The sequence below is a fragment of the Lontra canadensis genome, unplaced genomic scaffold, assembly GCF_010015895.1.
Source record: "Lontra canadensis isolate GAN:19392208 unplaced genomic scaffold, GSC_riverotter_1.0 scaffold380, whole genome shotgun sequence".
In the NCBI taxonomy this organism is placed as follows: Eukaryota; Metazoa; Chordata; class Mammalia; order Carnivora; family Mustelidae; genus Lontra; species Lontra canadensis.
In genome coordinates this window covers 25,482-50,962 of record NW_022631374.1, presented here as the reverse complement: position 1 = coordinate 50,962, position 25,481 = coordinate 25,482, and positions in this window count along the sequence as shown.

The window sequence follows — 25,481 nt, the reverse complement described above, 5'->3', positions numbered from 1 at the left end:
ATGGTACCCAGGTACTCCTCATCCATATTATCTGAGTGGGATTGGTTTCACATAAGGTTGTTACTATCTTGAGAGAGTTAGCAACAGGTTACAACTAATTTCTTGCTTACCCTTTGCCCTCCAAAAAACTTTAGTATTTCATCTGACTCAAAAGACACTTTAATCCTAACTCTTCAGATCTCAATTACCTCATACATCCTGTCATCTTCAAAGAGGCTAAGGAAGATGCCTGTTCTTCATTTAGTATATGGGAGTAGCCTATCCTCCCTACTAGGAACCTGCAGATTATATACTACTCAAGCCTTGAGCTTTAGGGCCTCTCACCCAGACAGGACTTTTCATATGTTCACATACTTATTGTATTAGAAAAGTAAGATGTTTAACTATAATCTTTTGAGATGTGTGCCTCATGCCACTTAGACTTTCTCTGTACCACTCATTTTCTCTCATCTTTGAAGAGGCCATAGATATTTGAGGAATCGAATACTGTAAGGAAGTGAAATTTTGAATATATCTAGTTTGAATTACATGGGATTGCATTCATGTGACTACAAGCTCTTCTACCCACTCTGCCAACACAATGACTTTGCAGAAAGGGCAATGTAAACTGATATAAACTCCCCCTATGGAACCCAAAACCAGAAGTAGTGTTAAAGGAACAAGATTTGAAGTGTATAAAACCAGAAGCCATGCTATAGAATATTCTTCATATCATCAAATATGTATAATTATAAGCAAGCAGTTTGTTTCTCATCACCATGTAGTCGAAACAGACATTTGCTGTTGTCAGGAATATGCTTCATCATGAAGCATATACAAGTAGATATTATATATATAATTAATGGAAATTATGTGAAGTAAAACATCGATGTTTTAGAGTTTGTTTTTCAAAACATAAACCGGTAGCACTTCTACAAGCATATATGAGTGAGAGGCCATGTGTTTTATTCATCCCAAGGTATTCTATCAAATCTTCGTGTGTACCTAGTACACTTTGCCCTGATCAGTCTGGTGGTCCCAGACAAGGCAGTTTGCAAAACTGCCACAGACTCAGTTAAGTAGCATGAAGAAACCAATGTTTCGGTGACAAAATTCTATGTATTCACCAATAAGTCAATGTCTGCTGTAGAAGAGTAACCTGATTACACACTTATGTAGCTCGGGACAAAGCACCAGCAATTTTTAAGTATATTTGATTTGCTTTTGTGTCTGTGTTCATTTTATATATTTTTTAAAAGGACACCTCAAAATTGTATGAGTTTCAGGTCCCATAGGACCTGGATCTGCCCTGGACAGGCCCACCCACCTGATCCCCAGTATGAAACAGGAGTTGCTCTTGTTCATCCACTCTCTCTACCCTATTGTCCAAATAATAAATAATAACACATATTTATGAAGAAAGAGGTGGGGAGGAGAAAAACTCTTCTCTTACTATGATTCTTACTCTCTACATGTCTGCTCCTCTTTCAGTCTCTTTCAAATGCCAACTGATAAATTATTGCCACCCATGTATCAGATTACCAGTGCAGGAGGTCTTACCTTTTCATGCCAGGCCACCGTATAGGTTACTGAGTAATCTATGCAATGGCCACTCTTCTATTTCAAACAATAGCCATTCTTATGTATAGAATGACCTTGTGCCTTCCCAGCATTTTTTGATATCTTAATATCTCTAGTACATGAGTAGGAAAGATGCTTGATAAACAGCAGTTAAGTGTCCTGCTGAGATTAGAGATCATGCAGTGGGACCCATCTATCCATTCCCTGCATTTCTCCAGCAGCTCTGGCTCTCTAGGTGTAAGGATGAAGAAGGTAAATTGAAGCATTGGTTTAGGGCTAGGGTTTGGTGGTGAGGGTGCAAGAGCATGCAGTTATATGGTGAGATGATTGTAAATGCTAACAACCACACTGTCCAGTTTGGGTAAAGAAAAAACAAGCGCTGAAAGGGAGCTGGAAGTCTGGAGAAAGCAGAGGGATCTTGGGACTAGCTATCTAAATTAAATTAAAACTCAGACTGGTGAAAGTATGGCTAAGAATCTGTGGTGCAAGAGTGAGATATTGAAATTTAAGATTTTGGAGATGTTAGGGGTGCCTGGGTGGATCAGTGGGTTAAAGCCTCTGCCTTCAGTTCAGGTCATGATCCCAGGGTCCTGGGATGGAGTCCCACATCGGACTCTGCTCTGCAGGGAGCCTGTTTCCTCCTCCTCTCTCTTTCTCTCTCTCTCTCTCTGCCTGCCTCTCTGCCTACTTGTGATCTCTGTGAAATAAATAAATAAAATCTTTAAAAAAGAATTAAAAAATAAATTAAAAAAAAAGATTTTGGAGATGTTAGAAGGTGAGATCCTTAAAGTGGATGTCTGCCATGAGTGGAGACTTGGATCATGAGATTTGAGAAGGTAGAAGCTTTGTGGTCAGATACGGACATTGACAGGGTGTTGCCTGCAGGTGAGGTGTTGAGTGCAGACTAGAAGAGGTGTCCCATCTCCGCGCATGAGGGAAAGTGACTGAAAGTTCAGTACAGGGCACAGTAAATCAGGGCAAATGGTGATATATCCAAATAGCCTTACCTTTGGAAGAAGATGCTCTCCTTCCACAGGAAAACTAAAGAGTAGTAGTACTGAAGCAATAGTGAGGAGTAGGGAGAATGCCAAGCAGGAGAACTGTGCTAGATTGGTTCTTCTCTCCCTTGAGATGTGAGCTATTAATCCAGAGGTGAGAATTTGCTTTTGCCCTGAAAGGATCTTCAAAATCCATTTGGGTGTCTGGCAAAGAAATGAAAATCATGAATCAATTTTAACCATACCTGAGTGAAAGTCTATCTGAAAATTTAATTTTGTCTTGGCAACAACAAAGGAAAGGTTCACTTGTCATGGTGACCCTTGTTATCCAAGTTTTTGCAGAAGGCATTCTCCAAAGTGGCAGAGGAGGAGGCTGATTTTCTCTGAAAACTCTGCAAAATGAAGATGATATTTCAGAGACATATCTCCCTGAGAGTCCAGTTGCCTGAGACAAGCCTGCATTAGAAATCAAACCACATTTGTAGAGTAGACTCCCAGGTAGTTTGATCAATACTCACGAATGATGTGGTCCTCCTGTTTTCCACTGGAAAACACTGATAGCAATTTGGCAAGTAACAACCATTGAATGTGCAGCTCTAAATGTCTTTTTCAAAGCAGTTCCTCCTTTGAAAACAAAAAAGAGTCATATTTTTGTATAGGACTGTGGTTTCTTACCCATTAGTTGCTCTGTTGCTGTTTCTAGTGTGTTACCCTAGCCACGTCCCTCATATGCAGTGCAAGGTGCTTCCTTTGATCTATCAAGTCAGCAGTAAGGGAGGCCCTTACCCTAATAGAGGTCTGACTAAAAAGACAGACTTCAAAGTGAGTGTCGTTTTCAGAAATAAGTACACTCCACCAGATCTGTATGGGGTTTTTTTAATCACATGCTGACAGAACATTCCTCATCATTTTTGTTTTTCTGTGTCCCATTATTCTTCCAGTCTTTCCCCTTTTGAAGTGTTTACACATGATCACTACATCTGGGTTTAGAGGTGCTATTTTGAAGTAGTTTACAGTATACCTAAGAGAGCAAGATCCTTAAAAAAAAAAAAAAAAGGTTATTGTCCCAGATCTTCTAATCATCTTTCACCTGCTCTCCATTATCCAATATATTTAATATATTTTAGGGTCATGCTGATTTAGATATCCATCTCTAGCTTTAATCCATATAGTGTGGCTGATCTGATCAAATGTTATATACTAGATGGTTTAGAAGACCACAGTGTGATTCTCAATTCATTTCTCAGTAAATGTTTTTTGACATTGAGTCAAATAATCCTTATGAAATTCTTTTAAAGGACAGCATTACCTTGTTGTTTCAGTGATTGTTTTGATCATTGTTTAATGGGCATATTGCCACATTATGGATCTTTTTACATTAAATAACAGAATTGGCCATTTTAATTGCCAATTAAAATACATTGGCATCATACCTAATGTGTAAAATGAGCTGAATTAAGCCTTAAATTTGAAAATTCATTTAATGGAAGACTAGTGGTTGGAAACAGACATATCTCTTCTAACAGATTATGGGTATAATTATTTTACTAGTATGATGACTACAAGAACTTTCTATGCATTTGATCCAGCTCTGTGAGCTCTTCTTCTGACCTTGAGAACTCACTCATGTAAGAAAAGAATTCAGTTTTGTAAAAAGATATATTCTTGAGGCATAAGTGGGAAGCCTCAAAAAATAAACTAATACCTCAAATGCAGTCCTTTATCTCTAAAGCATCAAAAAAAATAGCTTTAATAGCCACTATTCATCTTGCATCCCAACAAAATCTTTGGGAGAGTTATGGGAGACTAATAGGCTAAAAATAGAGAAATCTGGTTTTAACCATTATAGGTTTCAACAAGCTTTACTTCTGAGTCAGAGACCAATTGCATGGTTCTTCCTGTTTTCTACATGAACATTTTGTCTTGTCAACCAGATCAACTCTTCTGGGGCAGTCATGTCATTTTTCCAACATTAAGCACCTAAAAGGTGTAGCAGGCGCTATTCTGAGTATTGGAGTTGCAGCTGTGAACAATCTATGCAATGCCCCTTACCTGGGACCTCCTAACTTACATTCAACATAAGTAATCTGAGCCAGTAAAACACTATAAAATGTACTTCTAAACTGAGAGTATTGGAGTGGCTCACCATTGAGGTCCCAAACCCCCAAAATATGGAATAGCTTTTCACCCCAAGATGACTGCTTCATTCATGGAAGGGGAAGTAGATAAATCATTCTAATTGTGCCTCAGAGAATGTGGGGGAAATCAGTTAAAATAAGCACCAAAGATAGTCCTGAAAGGCATGGGTTAAACACGCAGAATTGCAGCTTTAGAGAGAAGGTATGGAAACAGGAGATAGATAAAAGCGGCTTTACACCTATCAGACAGAAGTGAAATTTTAAGGCTGAGTCTCAGATCGTTTCGTACCCACTCACTCACTCTGAGCTCCAAAGCCTACCTTGTATAATGGTAATCAGGAAAAGGAACTGATACAAAATGATTTCTTCTCCTTATCTGAAGCCTGAATGGGCTGGTCCAGTAGGTTCCCCAGCTGAAGCATCTTAAAGACTAAGAATGAACTCCCTGAAAGAATTTTAGAGCTATGCGTTCCCATTTTCTATCCAAAATTTTTAGGAAAAATTAATCATAATAGTAACCTCCCTTGAGTTGTTCTTATTTGCCTGGCACTCTGTTTTTTGTGTTTTTTTTCTTTTTTTTTTTTTTTTTTACATATATGGTCTCATTTAATGCAAAAATGTTTGGTGTCAAATGTGACTAATAATTCCAGGATTACAAAGCTGGGAACCAGCAGAACAATGATCCAAATGCAACCCAGGCAGCTGGGCCCAGGCCTATGTTTTCAGACACCAGGGTTAATTTCCACGGAGACAGTTGCTTAGTGCTTTAGCTAACACCAAAGCATCTATTTCTACAGCTCCTGTTTTAAACTAAGGAAAGCATTATTTCACACCCTGTTCAGCACTGGGTTTTTAGTTTGTTGTCATTTAATTTTTGACTCAGTTCAGTTCTATAAACATTCATTGAGCAACTACTCTGTGTTCATCACAGTGATCATTGCTCTGAGAACACAGCATCTGCCAAAGATGGACAAAAACACTGTTGGTGAAACACAATGTATAGAGAGGAAACAGACAGTTAAACACTTGCAGTATATTACATCAGCAAATACAAGAAGACATAATACCAGCTGCATGTAGAACTCAAGAACACACACAGAGTAAGGAGCTGCATTGAAAAGTAGTGTTGATCTAAGGACAACTTATTGAGAAGTCTTTTTATTCTCAGCCATCGGCACTTGGATGAGACATTCTCTTAGGCCCGGAAAAGGCACAAATCTTGAACAAGTCCTGAACAAAGTAAAGAGCTTTGAGTGCTTGAGCAGAATGTGCAAAGAGAAAGGGACAGAGACACAGAGAAGAAAGAATAGAGGTGCAGAGGAGAAAAGAAGCCATAAGAAGCAAAAAAAGCCAGAGTCTATCTACTTGTTTCTACTGATAAGGTTAGAAAGGCCAAGGTGGAGAGAACTGGAACTTAACAGCTCTCCTTCATGGAACCATAGCGACTTTCAGTTTCCCTAATTTACTGACACTGTTCCCATCTCTCTGTCAGATAAGGCATCTAAGAGCAGTCTTTAACCTTCGAGGGATCACTCTGGCATCTAATTTATTGTTTTAAACCTATAGAATTTACCCTAACAAACTCTCATTTGCCCACATCCTTCTCTTCCAACAGCCATCCCTTTACTTTCATCTGGACTATTGTTAATAGCTTTCTTACTGATCCACTTCTTTTCAGGGTCACTCAGAACCAATCCCAATCCCTTCTACACAACACAGACAGACCATCTTCTCTAACGCATAGATCCCATCATCACTGTTAGGACACCTCCAACATCATCCTTGCAAGCACTACTGTGTGTTCACACTATGCTGAGTCCTTTACGTGCATCATTTCATTAATTTTCAAACACACATACATCAGCTTTGTTCTTATAGATGATGAAACTGAGACTCACAAAAGTCACATAGCTTGGGGTGCCTGGGTGGCTCAGTGGGTTAAAGCCTCTGCCTTCAGCTCTGGTCATGATCCCAGCTTCCTGGGATAGAGCCCTGCATCGGGCTCTCTGCTGGGCGGGGAGCCTGCTTCCTCCTCTCTCTCTCTGCCTGCTTCTCTTGCCGACTTATGATCTCTGTCTTGAAATAAATAAAATAAAATCTTTAAAAAAAAAAGTCACATAGCTTGTTAAAGACAAAACCAGCATTTGAATCCTGGTTTAACTCCAGTGCCCACTTTAGCCACTTTTCTACTTCCTACTACCCCGTTCTAAAACTTAGTTTGTAAGACAATAGGGAGACACTCAGTGCTCCTTTTTACATGAAAAGCTTTTCTTTTAGACCTCTCTACCTATCTAAATTCTCCCCAAATTCCATCTCTTCCATGAAGACTTTTCTAAGCATGAAATATGCTTAATACCTGTGCCCAACCAGATGGTGGTAACATCTGCTCCAAGAAGAGAAACAGAGTAGAACAAGGGAGAGTATGTTTTTCTAATTGCTTTTTAAATTTTGAAATAACCTTAAATTTGCAGAAAACTTGGAAGTATAGCACAAAGGGTTTTTTCCCTGAACCATTCAAAAGTAAGTCCATTATGCTGAGCTTTACAGTATATTTCCTCTAAAAAACCACAATAGGACCCTCCTGGTTAGAACTTAATGTTGATACCACCATTGAATCTTCAGACCCCCTTTAACTTGCTTTCCCCCAATAACACTGGGCATAGTAAAAGCATCTGGGACAGAATCACACGACTGGATTAAGTTGTCATTTCTCTTTAGTTTCCTCAGTTTGAAATAAGCCTTTCCTTGACTTCCATGATCTGATACTTCTGAAGATTTTACGCCCATTATTATGTAGAAATGTTCTCAGTTTGGGTTTTTCTGATATTTCCTCATGACTAGAATCTGGATGTGCTGCTTGGGCAAGGAGCGTCAGAGAAGGCTACTGCGTTCTCAATGTTTCCTCTTAAAAGGGGCACAATTTTCAGTGTGTCTTGTGGCTGATGATGTTCACTACGATTACCTGATTGAGAAGGTGTCTGCCAGGCATCTTCAATGTTTTCTCTTCAAGCACTTTGTAGGGAGGCATTTTGAAACTTGATTATATCCCATTCCTCAAAAAACTTTTATTTGTATAGCTACTTATTTATATTAATATAGATTCATGGTTTCTCATTTTTATTCAATAGATTGACTGTTATTACATGTTTATGTCAATGCTGTGTCCTATATTCGGCCAATGGAGGTCCTTTTAAGTTGACTTCTGTGCTTTTTGACATGTTCCATTCATTAAAAAAAAAATACATATATATATTTATTTATTTATTCATGAGAGACAGAGAGAGAGAGAGAAAGAGACAGAAGCAGAGGGAGGGGCAGGAGCCCCCAGGAGCAAGGAGCCTGATGTGAGATGCGATCCTAGCACCCTGGGATCATGAACTGAGCTGAAGACAGACGCTTAACTGACTGAGCCACCCAGGTACTCCCCATTCATTTTTTTGAACTACTTTCTGTCACAATCGGAATTTACCAACTCTTCTTGTATCTCCCTTTTCCCAGCCCTGGAATTAGCTATTTTTCCAAAAAGTCCTGGTTCTTCTTAGTAGAAAATGGCATTTAGAAGCCAAGGTGTAGGCACTAGGTGAGCTCGCTAATACCAGAGCTAGGAAATATATGCATGCATATACATATATGTATACATTCTGATATTTAGATGAATATTTTTGTATCTACTTTTACATTGAAAACCACAGTTTTATATTAAGGCCTATTTTAATTTGGTTTTATTTTTGTCCTTTTCCTTGTTTATAAGTCCCTTCTTTGGCACTGAGAAACCAGCCTTCCATTATTCGAAATACATTTTCTTACTTGACTAATTTCTAGTATGGAACTCATTCCCATAAAATCCTGCTTTTACACACACACACACACACAAACACACATCAAAGGACCTCCTCACCCTGTGTAGGTTCTAAAACCCTGTGTCAAGCCACTCTGACCCCATGTTGAAACACTTCTTAATATGCTCAAGCTCTAACACCTAAGACAAGCTCTGAGTACCCATCCACATGGTACTCTTCTCACTGCACATGGGTTCTAATACCAATCACCTGGCCAAGCCCTCCTTGTGGACAGCCTCAAAAGCCCTGTCCTTGTTCTGGATTTCCACACCCCATGCCCAAATAAAGACTCCTACCTCACTCTACCCAACTGCTTTACTTTAGGGCTGAACAGTTCTGGAAGGGAAAGGAAGAAGAGAAAGAGGAAAAGGAAGCAGGTATATATTTTGAAGCAAAATAAATCTGTCAGTTCTTAATGCTGCTTAAGAGCTTCATGAACTCTGACAAGATACTGACTTTCTCTGAGCTCTTTTTCCTAAGAAGGCACATGGCATAATGCAAAAAAGAAAAAAAAAAAAAAAAAGAGGACTTTGGGATTAGTGAGACCTGGGTTTGAAACTTGGTTCTGCCACTCTTTCAGGCTATTTAGGCTGCTATCCCAAAATACCACAGAGTGGGTAGCTTGTAAATAGAAGAAATTTGTTATCTCACCGTTCTGGAGACTTAGAGTCCAGGATCATGGTCACATTCTCATTAAGGGCCACTTCCAAGTTGCAGACTGCCCACCTCTTACTTATCCTCATGTGGTGGAAAGGATCTAAAGAGCTTTCTCAGCCCTCTTTTATAAAGGTATTAATCCCATTACTGAGAGCTACTCTCCCTAGGTCTTATCATTTCCCACAGGCCAAATACCATCACATGGGTGTTGGGATTCCAACATGTATATTTGGGACAGGGACACAAACATTCAGACAATAGCTGCTGCTAACTAATTCTGTGACCTCTAGCAAATCACTGACACTCCTTTAAGATAAAATTTGTTGTGGGGATGAAGTGTGATCATGTATACAAAGCATCTGTCACTGGTAGGAAGTTGGCTCTTACTATTGTTATCTATAATGGAGATACCAAGGTATCTGTTACAGGGCTGTTGTGAGGATTCATGATAAGAGAGGTAAACTACCTGGCATGCAATAAATGCTTAGTATAATTGCTGTTATGTGCCACAAAGGCGATATGCGTAGTATTTCTGCCTTGTAGTTATTTTTGTACATATATTTTCTCAATTTGGTTGTATTTTTTGAAAGCAGGAATCTTATTCTCATTTTGTATCTTCAGCAATGCCTGGTGGATTTCTTGGCATGTATTTTTTCACTAAATTAACAGAGAGCTTTAAATCACCAAGATTAAAATTTGTGAGTCTTATTCTCTAGGCAATTTGCAGCAATTATACATTTGAGGGTATGGTAGAGACATCAAAAGTGTTGTTAAAAAATTAATTGGATAGTTCCATATAAGATGAATTAGAATGGAATTGAAAGTGGAGATTTAGAAATTGTTTATTTGATCAACGATATAGAATCTTCCACTTTTGCATGTTTGTTATATATGCTGCCAAAGCGAGCACAAAATTTCTTTTTTTCACATTTGCATGTTTATAATGTGGTACTATTTGTATTAAACATGGGTGGAGAAATGTTTTTGTTTGTAATGTCTGGCTGAACAGGGGCATGGGGACTGGTACTGAGCAGAGAGTAGCATAAAATCACTGAGTCACAAAACAGGTAGACAAGGGGATCTAGCAGGAAAATAAGAGGTGTCCTAGCAATCCATTTCCATTTGGTCTAAGGACCTGGTGTGAGATGGTCACTTAGGATGTCAACACCCAAGTGAAAAATGCAAACAGCTGAAAAGCTAGCAAAACTCTCCTTCCTCCAGTTCAACCCTTTTTCCCCTGTATGAGCTTCTTCTTGTAGAAGAAAGGAGAGAGAATGAGAATGAATGAGCCGTGACTCTAAGGCCCCTGGCCCTTGAGCCTCTTCTCTCCACCGATTACTAATTTAGTTTATTGCATTATACAAAGACTGTCCCTGTCTACAGGGGCCGTTCCTCTGTTCCTCTGTACCCCTTGAGAGATCAGAGGCCTTGCAGAGTACCGTTAATTCATCTACAGCTTGTGAAAGCTTTGTATTGCTTCCTAGCACATACTGCACTAGAGGTTAGGAAGTCTGAGAAATTCAAGTTTGAGAACATGTAGCTTTGTCCCTCTGGGGGACACTATAAATCAGGTTAATGATACCAAATGTCATAAATGATGGAGTCTAGCAAGCACTGTCAAACAAGCATCATTTCTTTCATAATTATAGTGTTCTCTCCATTTCACTGTGTAATGGTTTAGAACCAGAGCCTTGCCAAAAGTACATCTGGGAACTAGGATATATTTTTGGTCCAAATCATCAGCAATAGAAAGCCCTACTGTAGAAACCTGTGTTTATGAGACTACAAATATTCCATTTTGTCACTTCCTCTAAATAACTCAGAGCATGATGTCTGTGGTTGTGAAGGATTTATACTAAGATTTGTCTAGGCCTTAGAAATATAAACAGAGCAGAATACATAAGCTTGCTTGTATCTCCACACTTGGAAAATTTGAATGACTTGGGATACTGACAGTGGAGAAAGTCCGTTCTACTGATCCTATAAAATAATGACGAAACATGACCAGAAATCTTAAGACTGCTTATTTATAAATCTAAATCCTCTGCCTTAGAAGGGCATGATTGTAGGATATTATGGTCATGAAGCAGTGGGGGTTTGTGGGTAGGCTGGTATCATCATCCTGAGACTGAATTTACAGATGAGCCTTGTCTAGTTCATTTCTTCTACTCAGTTACCTATGTGTGCTTGAGGGGAGAGGAAATAAATGCTTTCAGCAGGAGAAGTATAAAACTTGGATAATCTATCAGTTGGGAAATCACTGCCCGGATAATTAGATAAAATTTCTTATTGATCTTAGGTCATGTGTATGTAAACATTAAATGGTTTAGAAACAGGTATCATTGATAGTAGAGCTGTGGTGCAAGAAGACCATACCAACATGGGGGCAAAAAGGAATTTCAGCTGACCTTTAATGGGATACAATTCTCCAAAAGTGTAACGTGTTAAATCAGGTCTGAATATTGATTTTATGACACTAGAGTAGTCAAGCCTCTGAGGCAAGGGGACCTCACATACATTTAGAAAAGGTGTGTCAATGTTAGGCAATATGGTAAAACTTCTTAGGCCACTATAATTTGAAAGAAATTTTCATCAATTTCCCTAGCTTACACTTTGCCTTAAAGTTTTGCTTGCTTGACAATATTGTACCTTTTTCCTTTTGAGCCAGTGAGCAGGGCATGTTTACCGACACCTTTAGGGTCATGATGAAGTGTGACCTTCGGGATGAACAGCCGTAAGTGTTCAAGACTTGTGATATGTATTGCTAGGATCAAGCACACTGGTAGAACAATTTGCAATAGTTCCTCTTCAGTCTGACAGAGTCTTGCTTCAAAACTATGCTTAACCTCCTTGCTGCTGATCTTTTTCCAAGATGACTTACTGTCATGACTTAGCACATGAATGGTCCATCCTATGAAGATAGTTGACCATTTGCTCTGAGTAGGCATAGAAGAATAAACATTTTGTATTAAGGTATTTTGAGTTTCTGGGTTCCTCTGAAGGATAAAAGTAATCAATTTGCATTGATTTATATATTTTAGTACCAAAAGCTTAATTTATTTTTTATTTAGTAGATAAAGAGGTAGGGTATTCAGCATTCCAGTTGTGGAGAAGAAAATAGGCAAATGAAGAAGTAAAAAAGTTATAGATTGTAGTAAATGCTGTGAAAGAAATAAATATGATTAAATAGAATGGGGTTCTTTGAAAGCTCAGGAAAGTTCTCCTCAAAAAGATAATAAGACTATACCCTGTCATGCAAAGGTCTCAAGAAAATGTTCGAGGCAATGATCATCGTAAGGACAAAGACAGATTTACCTAGCTGTGCTTAGTTGTTTGGACAGGAATAAAGCTAGTATGGCTAGATTATAGAGTAAATAGAAGGGAGAGCAGTAAGATATGAGGTCTGAGAGATGCTAACCCTGGGGAAGTTCATACAAGGCCCTGAGGAAAAGATGAAAGTTTGGAGTTTTGTACTGAGGACAGTAGGAAGCCACTAAATGTCTGTAAGAGATATGTCCTCTAAAGAAAAGCTGATTAGCACCTATTTTGTATGTTATATGTATTAGATACTGTATTCTTACAATAAAGTAAACTACAAAAAAGAATGTTAAGAAAGTCATAGGAGAAAATGCATTCACAGTACTGTAGAGTCTTTATGAAAAAAGAAAAAACTGCAGATGAGTAAAGCCACACAGTTCAAACCTGTGTTGTTCAAGGGTCAACAGTACCAGACTTTAGAAGCTTGCAGGAAGGCTCTCCCAGAGCCAGAATTCAGACCTCCGAGAAAGGGCCCTCCTTGGCTGATCCTGGTATCCCAGGAACTTTGAGCAGACACCCTACAGAGCTGAGATCAAACCTATGAGGATGAAGGGATTTGTTACCAGATGGTGTGGGCACTCTGAAGTTGCACAATGGTACTGATAGGGTAGGAAAACCTGCAGATAGAATCCAACTGCTGCTACTAGAAACTACTGATGCAGTCACAGACCTAAGGAGCAGCAGCTCCATTTAGTAAGGAGTGAAATGAAAGCTGCACCTATCTCTTCCACTCGTATCCTATTGGTCTAACAGGTATAAACAGGTTTAAGAATAAATATGACTGGGGCGCCTGGGTGGCTCAGTGGGTTAAGCCTCTGCCTTCAGCTTAGGTCATGATCTCAGGGTCCTGGGATCGAGCCCCGCATCGGGCACTCTGCTCAGCAGGGAGCCTGCTTTCCCTTCTCTCTCTGCCTGTCTTCTGCCTACTTGTGATCTCTGTGTCAAATAAATAAGTAAAATCTTAAAAAAAAAAAAAGAATAAATATGACTAATTCTTGGTTAGCTGCAACTCAGCTGGTGGGAGTAGAGATGTACCAATACTATTTAAGGATTACCTATAGACTTCTACCACCCAACACGTTTTGGGCACTACCTTCCTTTCCAGAGAACAGCGAGACTGCCCATTAATCTGGCAGTTGATTAACTGCAGTACAGTTACGTTCTTTTAGGACACTCTGCTGGGTGCACCCGAGTTTCACCACTTATCCCTACCTCCAAAAGCAAAGAATACTGTTATGGGTCAAAGATAAAATGTAGTGCTCAAAGAGTTACAAATGTAAAGGGGCAGATAAGGAACCATAAGTGGGACTTCACAGGAGCAAAAGTTCTTTAAATTATCCTGTCTTTCCCCACACTTGCAGGATCTGGCAGGACGAGGGGAAGGACATATAGAGAAAGGTGGCTTAGTAAAGTTCAGCTTCAGGCCTTAGCTGGAAAGGGTCTTATTCTCCTTCTATGGTCCAAGTGCTAATCTCAAGGGCCAGGATCAGATATGGTCCTACAACAGAGAGCCTAAGCAACATACCATTGGCCTTGTTTTCATCTGGGTTTTGTGCTAAAGAAAGCAAAAGGAGTTTGACATTCAAAAATGGTCCCTCTCAGTTTGCCAAAGTCTGAGTCCAGGTAAGAATCTGAGAAGAGACCTCTAGCGTATAGTAGAGCAAGATTTATTTTTTCCTAGAGTGTATTCATAGCAGTGGCACTTTTCTATGTGTCAGTGTCACTAAGCTGGGACTATACTTCCCAGAATTCCATCCAGTTCTGAGTTAGGATTAGCCAAAGAAATTGTTGAAGATAAGACAGAGGTAAAGCAGGAGCCAGCCTGCTCTGAGGTCCAAGTTGGGGGCCAGCACCTGCAGCAGTTCACCCTCACTAGGTCCGTGGGGCACCAGTCTGCCTGAAGTTTCCCTAGTCCCTTGAATCTCCTCCCTCACCTTCTTCAAGTTCCGTGCAGGTGCACCTGCAATTCTGTAGCCCAGGTTGTTGGCTCCTTCTGCAGATTCCCACATAGTGGGGGTCAGAGACAGCAGCTGACAGGCAGATTCCATTTTACCTCTCCCTCTCACCCTGCTGACCTGTAGTGGCTCCAAGCTCACCAGGCAGTCAGAGGCAACACCCTGTGATAGATTTATCCTCCAGTTCCCACAACTGCATAAGGTCTAGCTGCCATAATAAATACCTTTTTCCGTAGCACTTGAACTTTAATGCAATAAATTAGGTTTTGCTGTGGAGACAAGTTTTACCTAAACCTTAACAACCAGGTTTATTTCTTGCTCATGGCTCATCCATAGCTCTGTCCTGCATTGTCTTCATAATGGGACCTAGACTGAAGGAGACAGCCTTTGTTTAGAACATTGCTGGTCATCTTGACAGGTGGAAGAGAGGGAGCCAAACACTGCTCTTAAGGATCTGCCTAGCAGGGACTCATACCACTTCCCCTCATACTTCCTTAGCCAAAGCAATTCCAATGGAAATGTCTGAATTGAACAGGAAAATGGGTGAACATAATGTAATATGTCTGTGGGTTTTATCCCTGGCACCAAACACATGTCATGCTCCTACATCAGTTCACCAACTCTCCAACATCAACTGTCCAAGAGTTCAATTCTGACACTTCCAGAGTTACTACAGATTTTAACGTTAAGGACTTAGTACCACAAGATTGGCCCAACTTCAGCTACCAGTGGAGTTCCCAGGCTGCCCACACTTCTGCCCAGTCAACTACAAATTCAAGTGTTCTGTGACCCCTTCCTTGGTTTGACAATTTGCTAGAATGACCCACAGAACTCAAGGAAGTTCTTGACTTAAATCACCAGGTTATTATAAAGGATGCAACTGGGAACAGCCAAAGGTATTAGGGTATGAGGAATGTAGCCCTTCCATGCCATCTCAGAGCACACAACCCTCCCAGCACCTCAGTATGTTTACCAGCTTGGAAACTCTCCAGACCCCATCATCTGGGGGTTTCTATGGAGATTTCTTTACATAGGTATGATTGATTAAATCATTGGCCCTTAGGGATTGAATTCAATCTCCAAGCTCCTCTCTGTTCTTTAAAGGTCAGGGAGTGAGGCTGAAACCTCCAGTCATGTGGTTGGTTTTTCTGGCAACCAGTCCCTATCCTGAAGCTATTTACACCCCCAGCTCCAGCCATGAGTCCTCATCAGTACACAAAACGTAGTATACTCCAAGGGTTTTAGGAACTCTGTGGCAGGAGCCAGAGACAAAAGTCACATACCTCTGCCACAATATGTCACAATAAGTATACGTGCACGCGTCTGCACGCACACACACACACACACACACACACACACACACACACATACCCCTCTTCAGGAACGTAGCATAATCTGTAGAACATCAAGGATTCAGGTTTGCAGATCACCATGGTGTCTCTCTCTCTCTCTCTCTCTCTCAGATGATTGTATTGTTCACTCAGCAACGTTTTAGGGACCTGAACTGAGCACAAACCCTGTATTTGGAGTTTTTTTAAGACCGAGTCATTATTTTTATTTTTAGTCGTTCTCCTGAGGGACTAAAATGCTCCATTTTACTTCAACAGCAAGATGATAAAATATTTGAGAAATGAATGTGTTGAATATTGGGTCACTTCTGAGTCTTGATACTCAAGTGGAAAATGATTTTTTTCCCACTCTAATATCTCAAAAAATAGGCAAACTTTAAAGTGGCTGTGAGGGATTGATGTTGCAAGTGCTTGAGAAATAAAGGACTTTTACAGGTTATTCCCCATATGCTCATAAAACAAGTTGTAGTTTTTAGCTATGGTATAATCAATATGCCTTATAAAATGATGCTATCAGAAGGTTTCTCCTTGTGTTTCAAACAAAATTAACTAGAGAACTTACAAGATCATTACTCTTTACCTGTGAAATTGTTTACTTTTCTCCTACTTGGCTTTAAACTTATTGAGTGTATGAACTGTATCTTGTTCATTTCTGTATGCCCAGTAGTTTTCATAGTGCCTACATAGAGTAGATGATCAATAAATGCTTATTTTATTACCATATTTTACCAATTTTAAGATGCACATATTTTCACATTTTATCATCTCTGAAATTGGGATGCATCTTACAATTGATAATGGTGTAAGTTATGGTCAGCCAGGTTTGAAAATCTTCAACTGATAGTTCCTGGTACAATCAAGAAAGCACCAAATTCACAGCACATTAGATTTAACAAAGTATGGGCAACTAATAAATTATTAAAAGATTACCTTCCTCAAGTTGTTTATTATACTATTGATTCAAACATAATTTATAAAGGATCATCATGAGCATAACCTTAAATATCCTTTTACAATTTTACAGCCTCATAAATTATATAGTTTAATTCAATTCATTATCAGCTTTTATTACTTGTAAGTTCAAATAAAAATGGAGTTTATCACTTTAGCCACATTAATTACCATTATTCTGCCATGTAATTGAGAAACGAGTCCTTCAGATTTGTTGTCCTTCCAATTCACTCTTTTGTAATTTACTCAGAAGTGTTAAGACATGTTTCACATTAATCATTGTTTTTATATTGACCTAATTATATACTGAGTATACATAGTAACATATTCTGCTAAAAGCTATGGAGATAGAGTGATATTTCTATCCCTGTGCCATCGGAGACCCTGAAGCCATACGCAAAACCTCTACTAAGCAATTAACATTTGTTTACCTTGTAACCAACCCCAATCTTCCAAGCCTTAATAAATAATTTGCTTCTATTCTGTTTATGAATTTCAATTTACTTACATATGTGTGCTGCCTTGTTTGGTCCAATTTACCACTTAAAAACGTGGTTGTTTTAATAGCTGGGGGGGGTAGATTTCTTTATAAACCGCAGGACCATATTTATTAATTTGAAAGGATTTGGAAAAAGGAAAGAGGGATTTTGTTTAAAAAACTGTTTTCGTATTTTGTGATTGAGGTATGCAGATGAAAGGAATAGAGTCTGATTTTTAAAGCAACAGTCTGCTTCTTACAGCAGATGATCAGAAATGCCGACTGAAATTCTTCACTGGACCATTTCATCATCTGCAGCATGACAGAATTTCACATAATCCCAGTGGTCTGCAGATGTGCATAAAGGCAACTCCTTATACATAAAAAGAATATTTCAATGTACCTACTCTTTCCCAATTTTTTAAAGATTTTATTTATTTATTTATTTGACAGACAGAGATTACAGGTAGGCAGAGAGGCAGGCAGAGAGAGAGGAAGGGAAGCAGGCTCCCTGCTGAACAGAGAGCCGGATGTGGGGCTCGATCCCAGGACCCTGGGATCATGTCCTGAGCCAAAGGCAGAGGCTTTAACCTGCTAGCCACCCAGGTCCCCTTTCCCAATTTTTTAAAAAATATTTTATTTATTTATTTGACAGAGAGAGAGATGACAAGTAGGCAGAGAGGCAGGCAGAGCGGGAGGGGGAAGCAGGCTCCCTGCTGAGCAGAGAGCCCCATGCGGGGCTTGATCCTAGGACCCTGAGATCTTGACCTGAGCCGAAGGCAGAGGGTTAACCCACTGAGCCACCCAGGCACCCCTCCCAATTTTTTAGATGAAAGTTTATTGTAGGGACACCTGCGTGGCTCTGTCGGTTAAGCATCAGAATCTTGATTCCTGCTCAGGTCATGATCTCAGAGTCGTGAGATTGAACCCTGCATCGGGCTCCGTGCTCAGCAGGGACACTATCTGAGATTCCCTCTCTCCCTCTCTCTCTGTCTCTCACACACTCTTTCTCCCTCAAATAAATAAATAAATCTTAAAAAAAAAAAAAAGATTACATGCTATATGCCAAATATGGAAATAGAAGTTATTTTTAGATAAGGGTCAAGTGGTCTTTTATGAGTATTTGATACTGCACTCTTAGACACTTATTCTAGGGAAATGAAAATTAATGTCTACACAAAAGGCTCTACAGGGGTGTCTGGGTGGCTCAGTAGGTTGAGCTCCCGGCTCGTGTTTTCAGCTCAGGTCATGATCTCAGGGTCATGAGATCAAGCCCCTTGTGTGATTCCATGCTGGGTATGGCCCCTGCTTTAGGTTCTCTCTCTCCCTCTCCTCCTCGACCTTCTTCGCCCTGTCTCTCGCGCTCTCTCTCTTTCTCAAAAAAAGTGGGGACACACCTGAGTGGCTCTGTTGGTTGAGCACCTAGCTCTTGGCTTTGGCTCAGTTCATGATCTACGGGTCCTGGGATCAGGTGAGTATCACTCTCTGCAGGGAATCTGCTTGAGGATTCCCTCCATTTCTCCCCCAACACATACACACACACACACACACACACACACACACACACACACGTACACTCTCTCTTTCTCTCTATCTCTCAAATCTGTTTTTAAAAAATGACTGTACATAAATGTTAATAGAAGCTTTATTTATAATAGCCCAAAACTGGGAAAAACTCAGTGTCTTCAGTAGGTGAATACTTAAACAAATTGTAATACATCCATGCCATGGGGAGCTACACAGCAATAAAAAAGAACTAACTACTGATACATGTAATTACTCGGTTATATCTCAAGGGAATCGTGCTGAATGAAAGAAGCCAATCCCAGAAGGTTACATATTATATTATCCCATTTATATAATATTCTTTAAATAACAGAATTATAGAGGCAGAGAACAGATTTGTGATTTCCAAGGGTTGGGGATGATGGAGGTAAGGTGGTGGGTGTGGCTATAAAGGGTTAGCAAGACAAAGCCCTGGAGTGAAAGAAGAGTTCTATATCCTAATTGTGATAGGAGTTACACAGATCTGCATCTGTGATAAAGTTGCGTAGAGCTACACACACACACACACACACACACACACACACTCACCACCTAAAAACTGGTGAAATATCCTGATTATAATATTGTACTAAGTAAAGGATACATAGGACCTTCCTGTCCATTTTGTTTCCAAATTCTTGTGAATCTATAATTATTTCAAAATTAAAAGCTTCAAAAAGTTAATCTGCATAGACAGGTAAAGCCATATCAAACCAAAAATATGCAAAGCAAAAGAATCAACAAAGTGAAAAGGCAACCTACACAATGGGAGAAGATGTCTGCAAACTATATGTCTGATAAGGGATTAATATCTAAAGTATAAGGAACTCCTATAACTCAATAACAAAAAATAAATTAAAAAGCGAGTAAGAAACTAGACATTTCTCCAAAGATGACGCTAACCATCAGGTAAATACAAATCAAAACCACAATGAGACATCACTTCACACCTGTTAGGATGACCATTATCAAAATAACAATATAGCAAGTATTTGGTGAGAATTTGGAGAAATTGGAATTCTTATACACAATGGTGAGAATGTAAATTCGTGCAAGCACCATGGAAAACAGTATGAAGTTTCCTCAAAAAACTAACATTAGAACTAATGTTAAACACTATTTGAGATTCCCTCGCTCCCTCTCTCTCTGTCTCTCACACACTCTTTCTCCCTCAAATAAATAAATAAATCTTAAAAAAAATGTTCAAATAAATCCAGCTTCCCACTTCTGGGTATATATCCATAGGAACTGAAATCAAGATCTTGAAGAGATATCTGTACGTCCATGCTCATTACAGCATCATTCACAATAGCCAAGAAGTGGAGACCATTTAAATGTCCAATGATGAATGAATGGATTAAAAAAAAGGTGGTTAGTGCATACAATGGAATGTCATTCTGCCATAAAAAGAAAATTGTGCCATTTACAACAACATGGATGATTCTGGAAGACATTATGCTAAGTAAAATAGGCTACTCACAGAAGGATAATACTGCATGATTCCACTTACATAGGAGACTTTTAAAATGGTCAGCTTCATGGGAACAGAGTAGAATGGTGGTTGCCAGAGGCTGGAAGGAGAAATAAGGGAATTGCTGTTTAATCGATACAGAGTTTCAGTCATACAAGAAGGAAATGTATAATATTGCATTTTTACTTAAAAGTAAATTGCCCAGGGATGCCTGGGTGGGGCAGTTTGTTAAACGTCTGCCTTCAGCTCAGGTCACCATCCCAGGGTCCTGGGATTGAGTTCCACATCAGGCTCCTTGTTTAGTGGGCAGCCTGCTTCTCCCTCTGCCTGCGACTTACGTTCTCTCTCTTGCTCTCTCTCTCTGACAAATAAATAAATAAAATCTTTTTCAAAAGATAAAAAATAAATTTCCCAGATGTAGCCCTCTGCAGATATTTCTGAGAATTCCCAAGGAAGTTTTGCCTGCCTCATGCCCCCTCTCCAGCTAACCTGACTTATCCATAAATATTTTTGGTCATTGTCACCACCTTTCCATGATGCAAAATTGTATAAGACAATTCTCTGGTTCTATTTTAAGATTGCCATAAGGGAATTATAATTCAGAAAAGGAAATTTTAATTTGATTAAATTTGTGGAGCTAATCCCAAGTTCTTTAGATTCACTTTGCCACAGGACTACTTTACCATTTACTACTATCGGTCTCTCCCAGCAATAAGGTCATTAAACCCCAGTCTATAACTGGTCTGTTCCAGAGTCTGCTCCAGAACAGAGAAGGGAAGGGAAGCTTTGATTCTTTTCACTGACTTCTATACTCTCCTAAGACTTTGCCCAAACCAACATAAATAAGAAATATCTTACCCATAGGGTATTCTGTTTTACAAACCAGATGTGACCAACGTCTCTATTACTATTAAAGTTGAAATTAAATTTTTAGAATAATTTTCTTAAAACTTCTGTTCCAGTTCATGGGCCCCAACAGTAAATTAGGGTCTATGGTCTTTCTAAATCTTACCTGTAAATTTCCAATTCTAATACCAATGCCAAGTTCCATCCCAAGGAGGCACCCATAGCACTGGGCAATGGTGCCCATTTCCCATCCTCCAGGATCTACTGCAGCTCCACACATAGACACACACAACATATTGTCCCTGTCGTTAATCCCTAGTAATCTCAGGTCTTCAGGAAAGTAGAAAGCATTTACTCCTGGTGTAGTAAGTGGTAATTCTTTCTTGAAATGTTACTATAAAATTGTCTGGGCTTCTTCAAAGTCTTTTTTTACTTCTCCCTCCCTCCCTCTTCTTTCCTATTTTCTCCCTTTTACTCAGGAAACATCTAAATCCTTAGATAAATAAAAGCAGTTTATTCCTGATTATTTTCTGTAGGTACGATACTGCTCTAAATGTGGTTTTTTTTTTTTTTAGATTTTATTTATTTATTTGACAGAGAGAGAGATCCAAAGTAGGCAGAGAGGCAGGCAGGTAGAGAGGGGGAGGGAAGCAGGCTCCCTGCTGAGCTGAGAGCCTGATGCGGTCAGGGCTCCATCCCAGGACACTGAGATCATGATTTGAGCCAAAGGCTAAGGCTTAACCCACTGAGCCACCCAGCTGCCCCAAGTACTGCTCTAAATTTTTAAAAGCTTTTTCTTGTTGAGTAAATTTCTTGTCAAAAAATTATTTTGTTACTTATAAAATTTTCTTAACGTTGTGCTCCGCTCTGCCTCCCCTCTGACATTTTTCTTTGCTTTTCCAAATTTAATCTCGGTATCACTGTACACATCTTAAACACCATGGAATTTAATATTAAATATTTTTATTGGCTATATGGAACCTGTTTTAATATTAAAATCTCATGGCTATAATTTCAATCAAGTACCATCTTATAGTCTCTTTTTTTATTCTTTTGTTATCTTGGCAATAAGAAAAATAATATGCCCTGATCTAGGTTAAGAATCTAGTAAATTTGGTGTTAAACATTTCTCTAAGTACTATATAAAATATGTAATTTAAGGAACAGTCTGAATCTTCAAAATTCTGTTTATTTTTTTTCTTTCTTTTTAAAATGCAGTTGAAGAGTACAAAGACCACCTATTACTCAATATTGTTAATTACTTTAATTATTAATGGAGAAATCAATTTTTAAAGATATGCATATAAGACTATAATTTGTTACTTGCAAAAAGTATAGAAAGTTAAAATTTTATAATATGCTTAACTATTTTTCTATTTAATATACATATTTAGGCACCTAACATGAACCAGGAACGTGCTTAGAATGAATGGGGTATAGCTGCTGTAGAACTTGGCCATGGGCCTCACCAGGGAACTCATTAAAAATGTAAATCCTTAGACCCCACCCCCAGGCTACTGAGTCAGGAACTCTGGGAGTGAGATTAATAAACTCTTCAAGCTGACTCTGACCTATGCTAAATTTGAGGACACTGATTCACATGAAACAATCAACTACTATGTAGTGTGGAAAGTATCACATTAAATCTGTATACAAAATAGAAAAAAGAAGAAACATCAAATAACTGGGGAAATTCAGGAAAACTGTAGAAAAGTAACATGTGAGCCAACTTTGGAGCTGAGTAGTATTTTACTCTGTAATTAAACAAATTTTTGTACAGTACATACTATCCTAGTCACTCTGCCAGACTGAGAAAGTTTAATAAACAATAGTTCAATAAGTCATTGAGCAATAACTCAGAGGCAGATTTACCAGGAAGCTAACCAAGCTGAAGCTTCAGGCTTTCTCACTTGTCTAGGACTCTTTCAGTGCCCCATCTCTACTTTGTAATTATACAAAATTAGGAGAATGCATAATTTTGACTATTTTTCTTACATTGGGCCCCCCAAATCATATAAGTCTCACAACACCCCCCACCAAAAAAAACTACATTCAAAATCACATTTGCTATGTTTGGAGGAACAAAGGAGATATTAAGGAAGCAAGCCAGGACCTTCCAGCAAAGGAAACCACATATGTCAGGGGTTAGAGGCAGAGAGTGTTAAGTCTGTCAGTATGCCTGGAGCAGGGGTAAATGAGGGGGAGTGATGCTGACAAGATGTATTACCACAGGCCTTGGATGTACTGCAAAGGGGTTTGGACTTTATCCCCTACACAATAAATTACGTTAGCGATTTCTCAGTAGGTACCTGCATTTAACAAAGGTAACTGTAGGAACTAAAGAAGCAAACAGATTGAAGAAGGGAGAGACTAGAGCCAGGAATATCAGTCAGGAACATAATGAAATAGACCAAGAGGGAAATGTTGAAGGTGTAGGTGCAGGTAATGGAAGTGAATTTGAGGGAGATACTTGAGAGAGATTCTACTTAGGAACCATTTGAAAGATAGACCAGGAAGAGATATTAAAGGTGACTTAGATTTATACTTTGGGTGATTTTGGATGCATTATGATGTGAATAATAAACCTCTCAGCTCAAAAAATATATGGAGGAGTTGTGGGTTTTATGGAGAATATAATGTGCTCCATTTCAGTAAGTTGTTTTTCTACAGTTATTTGTCTGTCATTCTGAAATACATATATATCATTCTAAATAACTGCTTTTTGAAACAAGCTACATAGTGAAAGAAAAATTACTTATAGACAGCCTCGTGCTTTATAAATATACACTATCATTATTCTAAAAGTTATTATATTCTATAGTCATTAATTAAATCACTATTTCTTTCTAAAAAAAAACATGAAATGGGATTTAAGTATACAGGCAAAAGCCTGTCTTGCTGATAAAATATGGAACCAAAATAACACCATCTTTGGCTAGAAAAACGGTCCTCAAACATCCACAAATAGCTTCTAGGATCAAAAGGTCAGAAGACTCCCCAGCTATATCATTAAATAGAAGGCAGCAGAATAGGTAAGGAGGAGAAGGAACAGTACACTCTTGCTTGGGTCCAGGTGGAGGATGGGGATTCATGGAAGAAAGTCTGAAGTTCCATATCAGAGATAAACATGACAGGAGCAGTGAGTTATATCTGCAATCCACATCAAAGAACACTAGCCAGATTTGATGCCTTGATATAATTATACAGATTAAACATTTAGCAAAGCATAAAGCAGCATGATGTCTCAAGAAAAGGTCATCTAAATATCCCTAAAGGATTGTTCACTGAGATTGTTCAGAAAGAGAAAACTCTCCAAGGACGAGGGACATCTGTTTTAGTTGCATGAGCTTTGCAGTGCTGTTAGACTTCATGACTTCCTCATTGCCATTTAATAGGAAAGCCGTTGCCAAGGCAGCCCACCCGTCATTGAGAACTCTGCTTGCTGGGCCATGGGACTGCTAACCACAACAGAAAGAAGCAGTCGATGCCCCAGAGTTGCCAGTTCTCAGGCCAACTCAATATCCACCAGAGTTCCTTGCTGTGACTTACGAGCTGATACACCTGGGACTCTGACAGTACATCCTGACAACATTTCTACACTTAGGACTGAGACTATTTCTCTCTTTCCCTGGATTTATCTCATGCCTGGTGGAAGTTAATTCCCCTGGTCTCTGTATTTTTTATGACTCTGCAAACTAAAGTTGATTTTAGATATTAACACAGTTTGCCCCATGTTTAATTGGCAAATGATCAGGAATTTTACACAGTGATAGTAGAGGCAGGGGAGGAATACTGTTTAATGAGTATAGATGAGTGTTGGAGATCTGTTTCACAATAATGTGACTATATTTAACACTACTGAACTATACACTTAAAAATGGTTAAGGTTGTTTAAAAATTCTCATTATATATTATGTCACAAGAATCTCCAGGTCCCTATTGGGTACCTTAGGTCTTCAAGATCCCTCTAACTTGTTTTTGTGTTATTTCTGGGCTTGATTCTTGGTCTTTAACTGTATATTTGTTAAACAGAAATTGAGCAGCATATTCAACTGACAGGCATACTGTTTGAAGCTGAGTTAAAAGAATTGTCTATCTGCCACTGTACCAAGTTAGGTAATTTATAAACCAAACGCCTTGATGTGGTGCAGGAAAGCAATACTTAATGATTTCGAGCCTAAAGCCAGTACCTGTCCATTCTTCAGTATTCCTCATCATGGAGAAAAACAAAAACATAAATGACTTCAAAGAGCAGGTAAATGAGCATTTCTGTTTTGCTCTAGGACATAGGTGTTTTTTCTCTAATGCAATACATATATTCCAGAACATATTGCATTCCACAAAATTATGCTACACGTGACAGGGCTTGTGAGAAA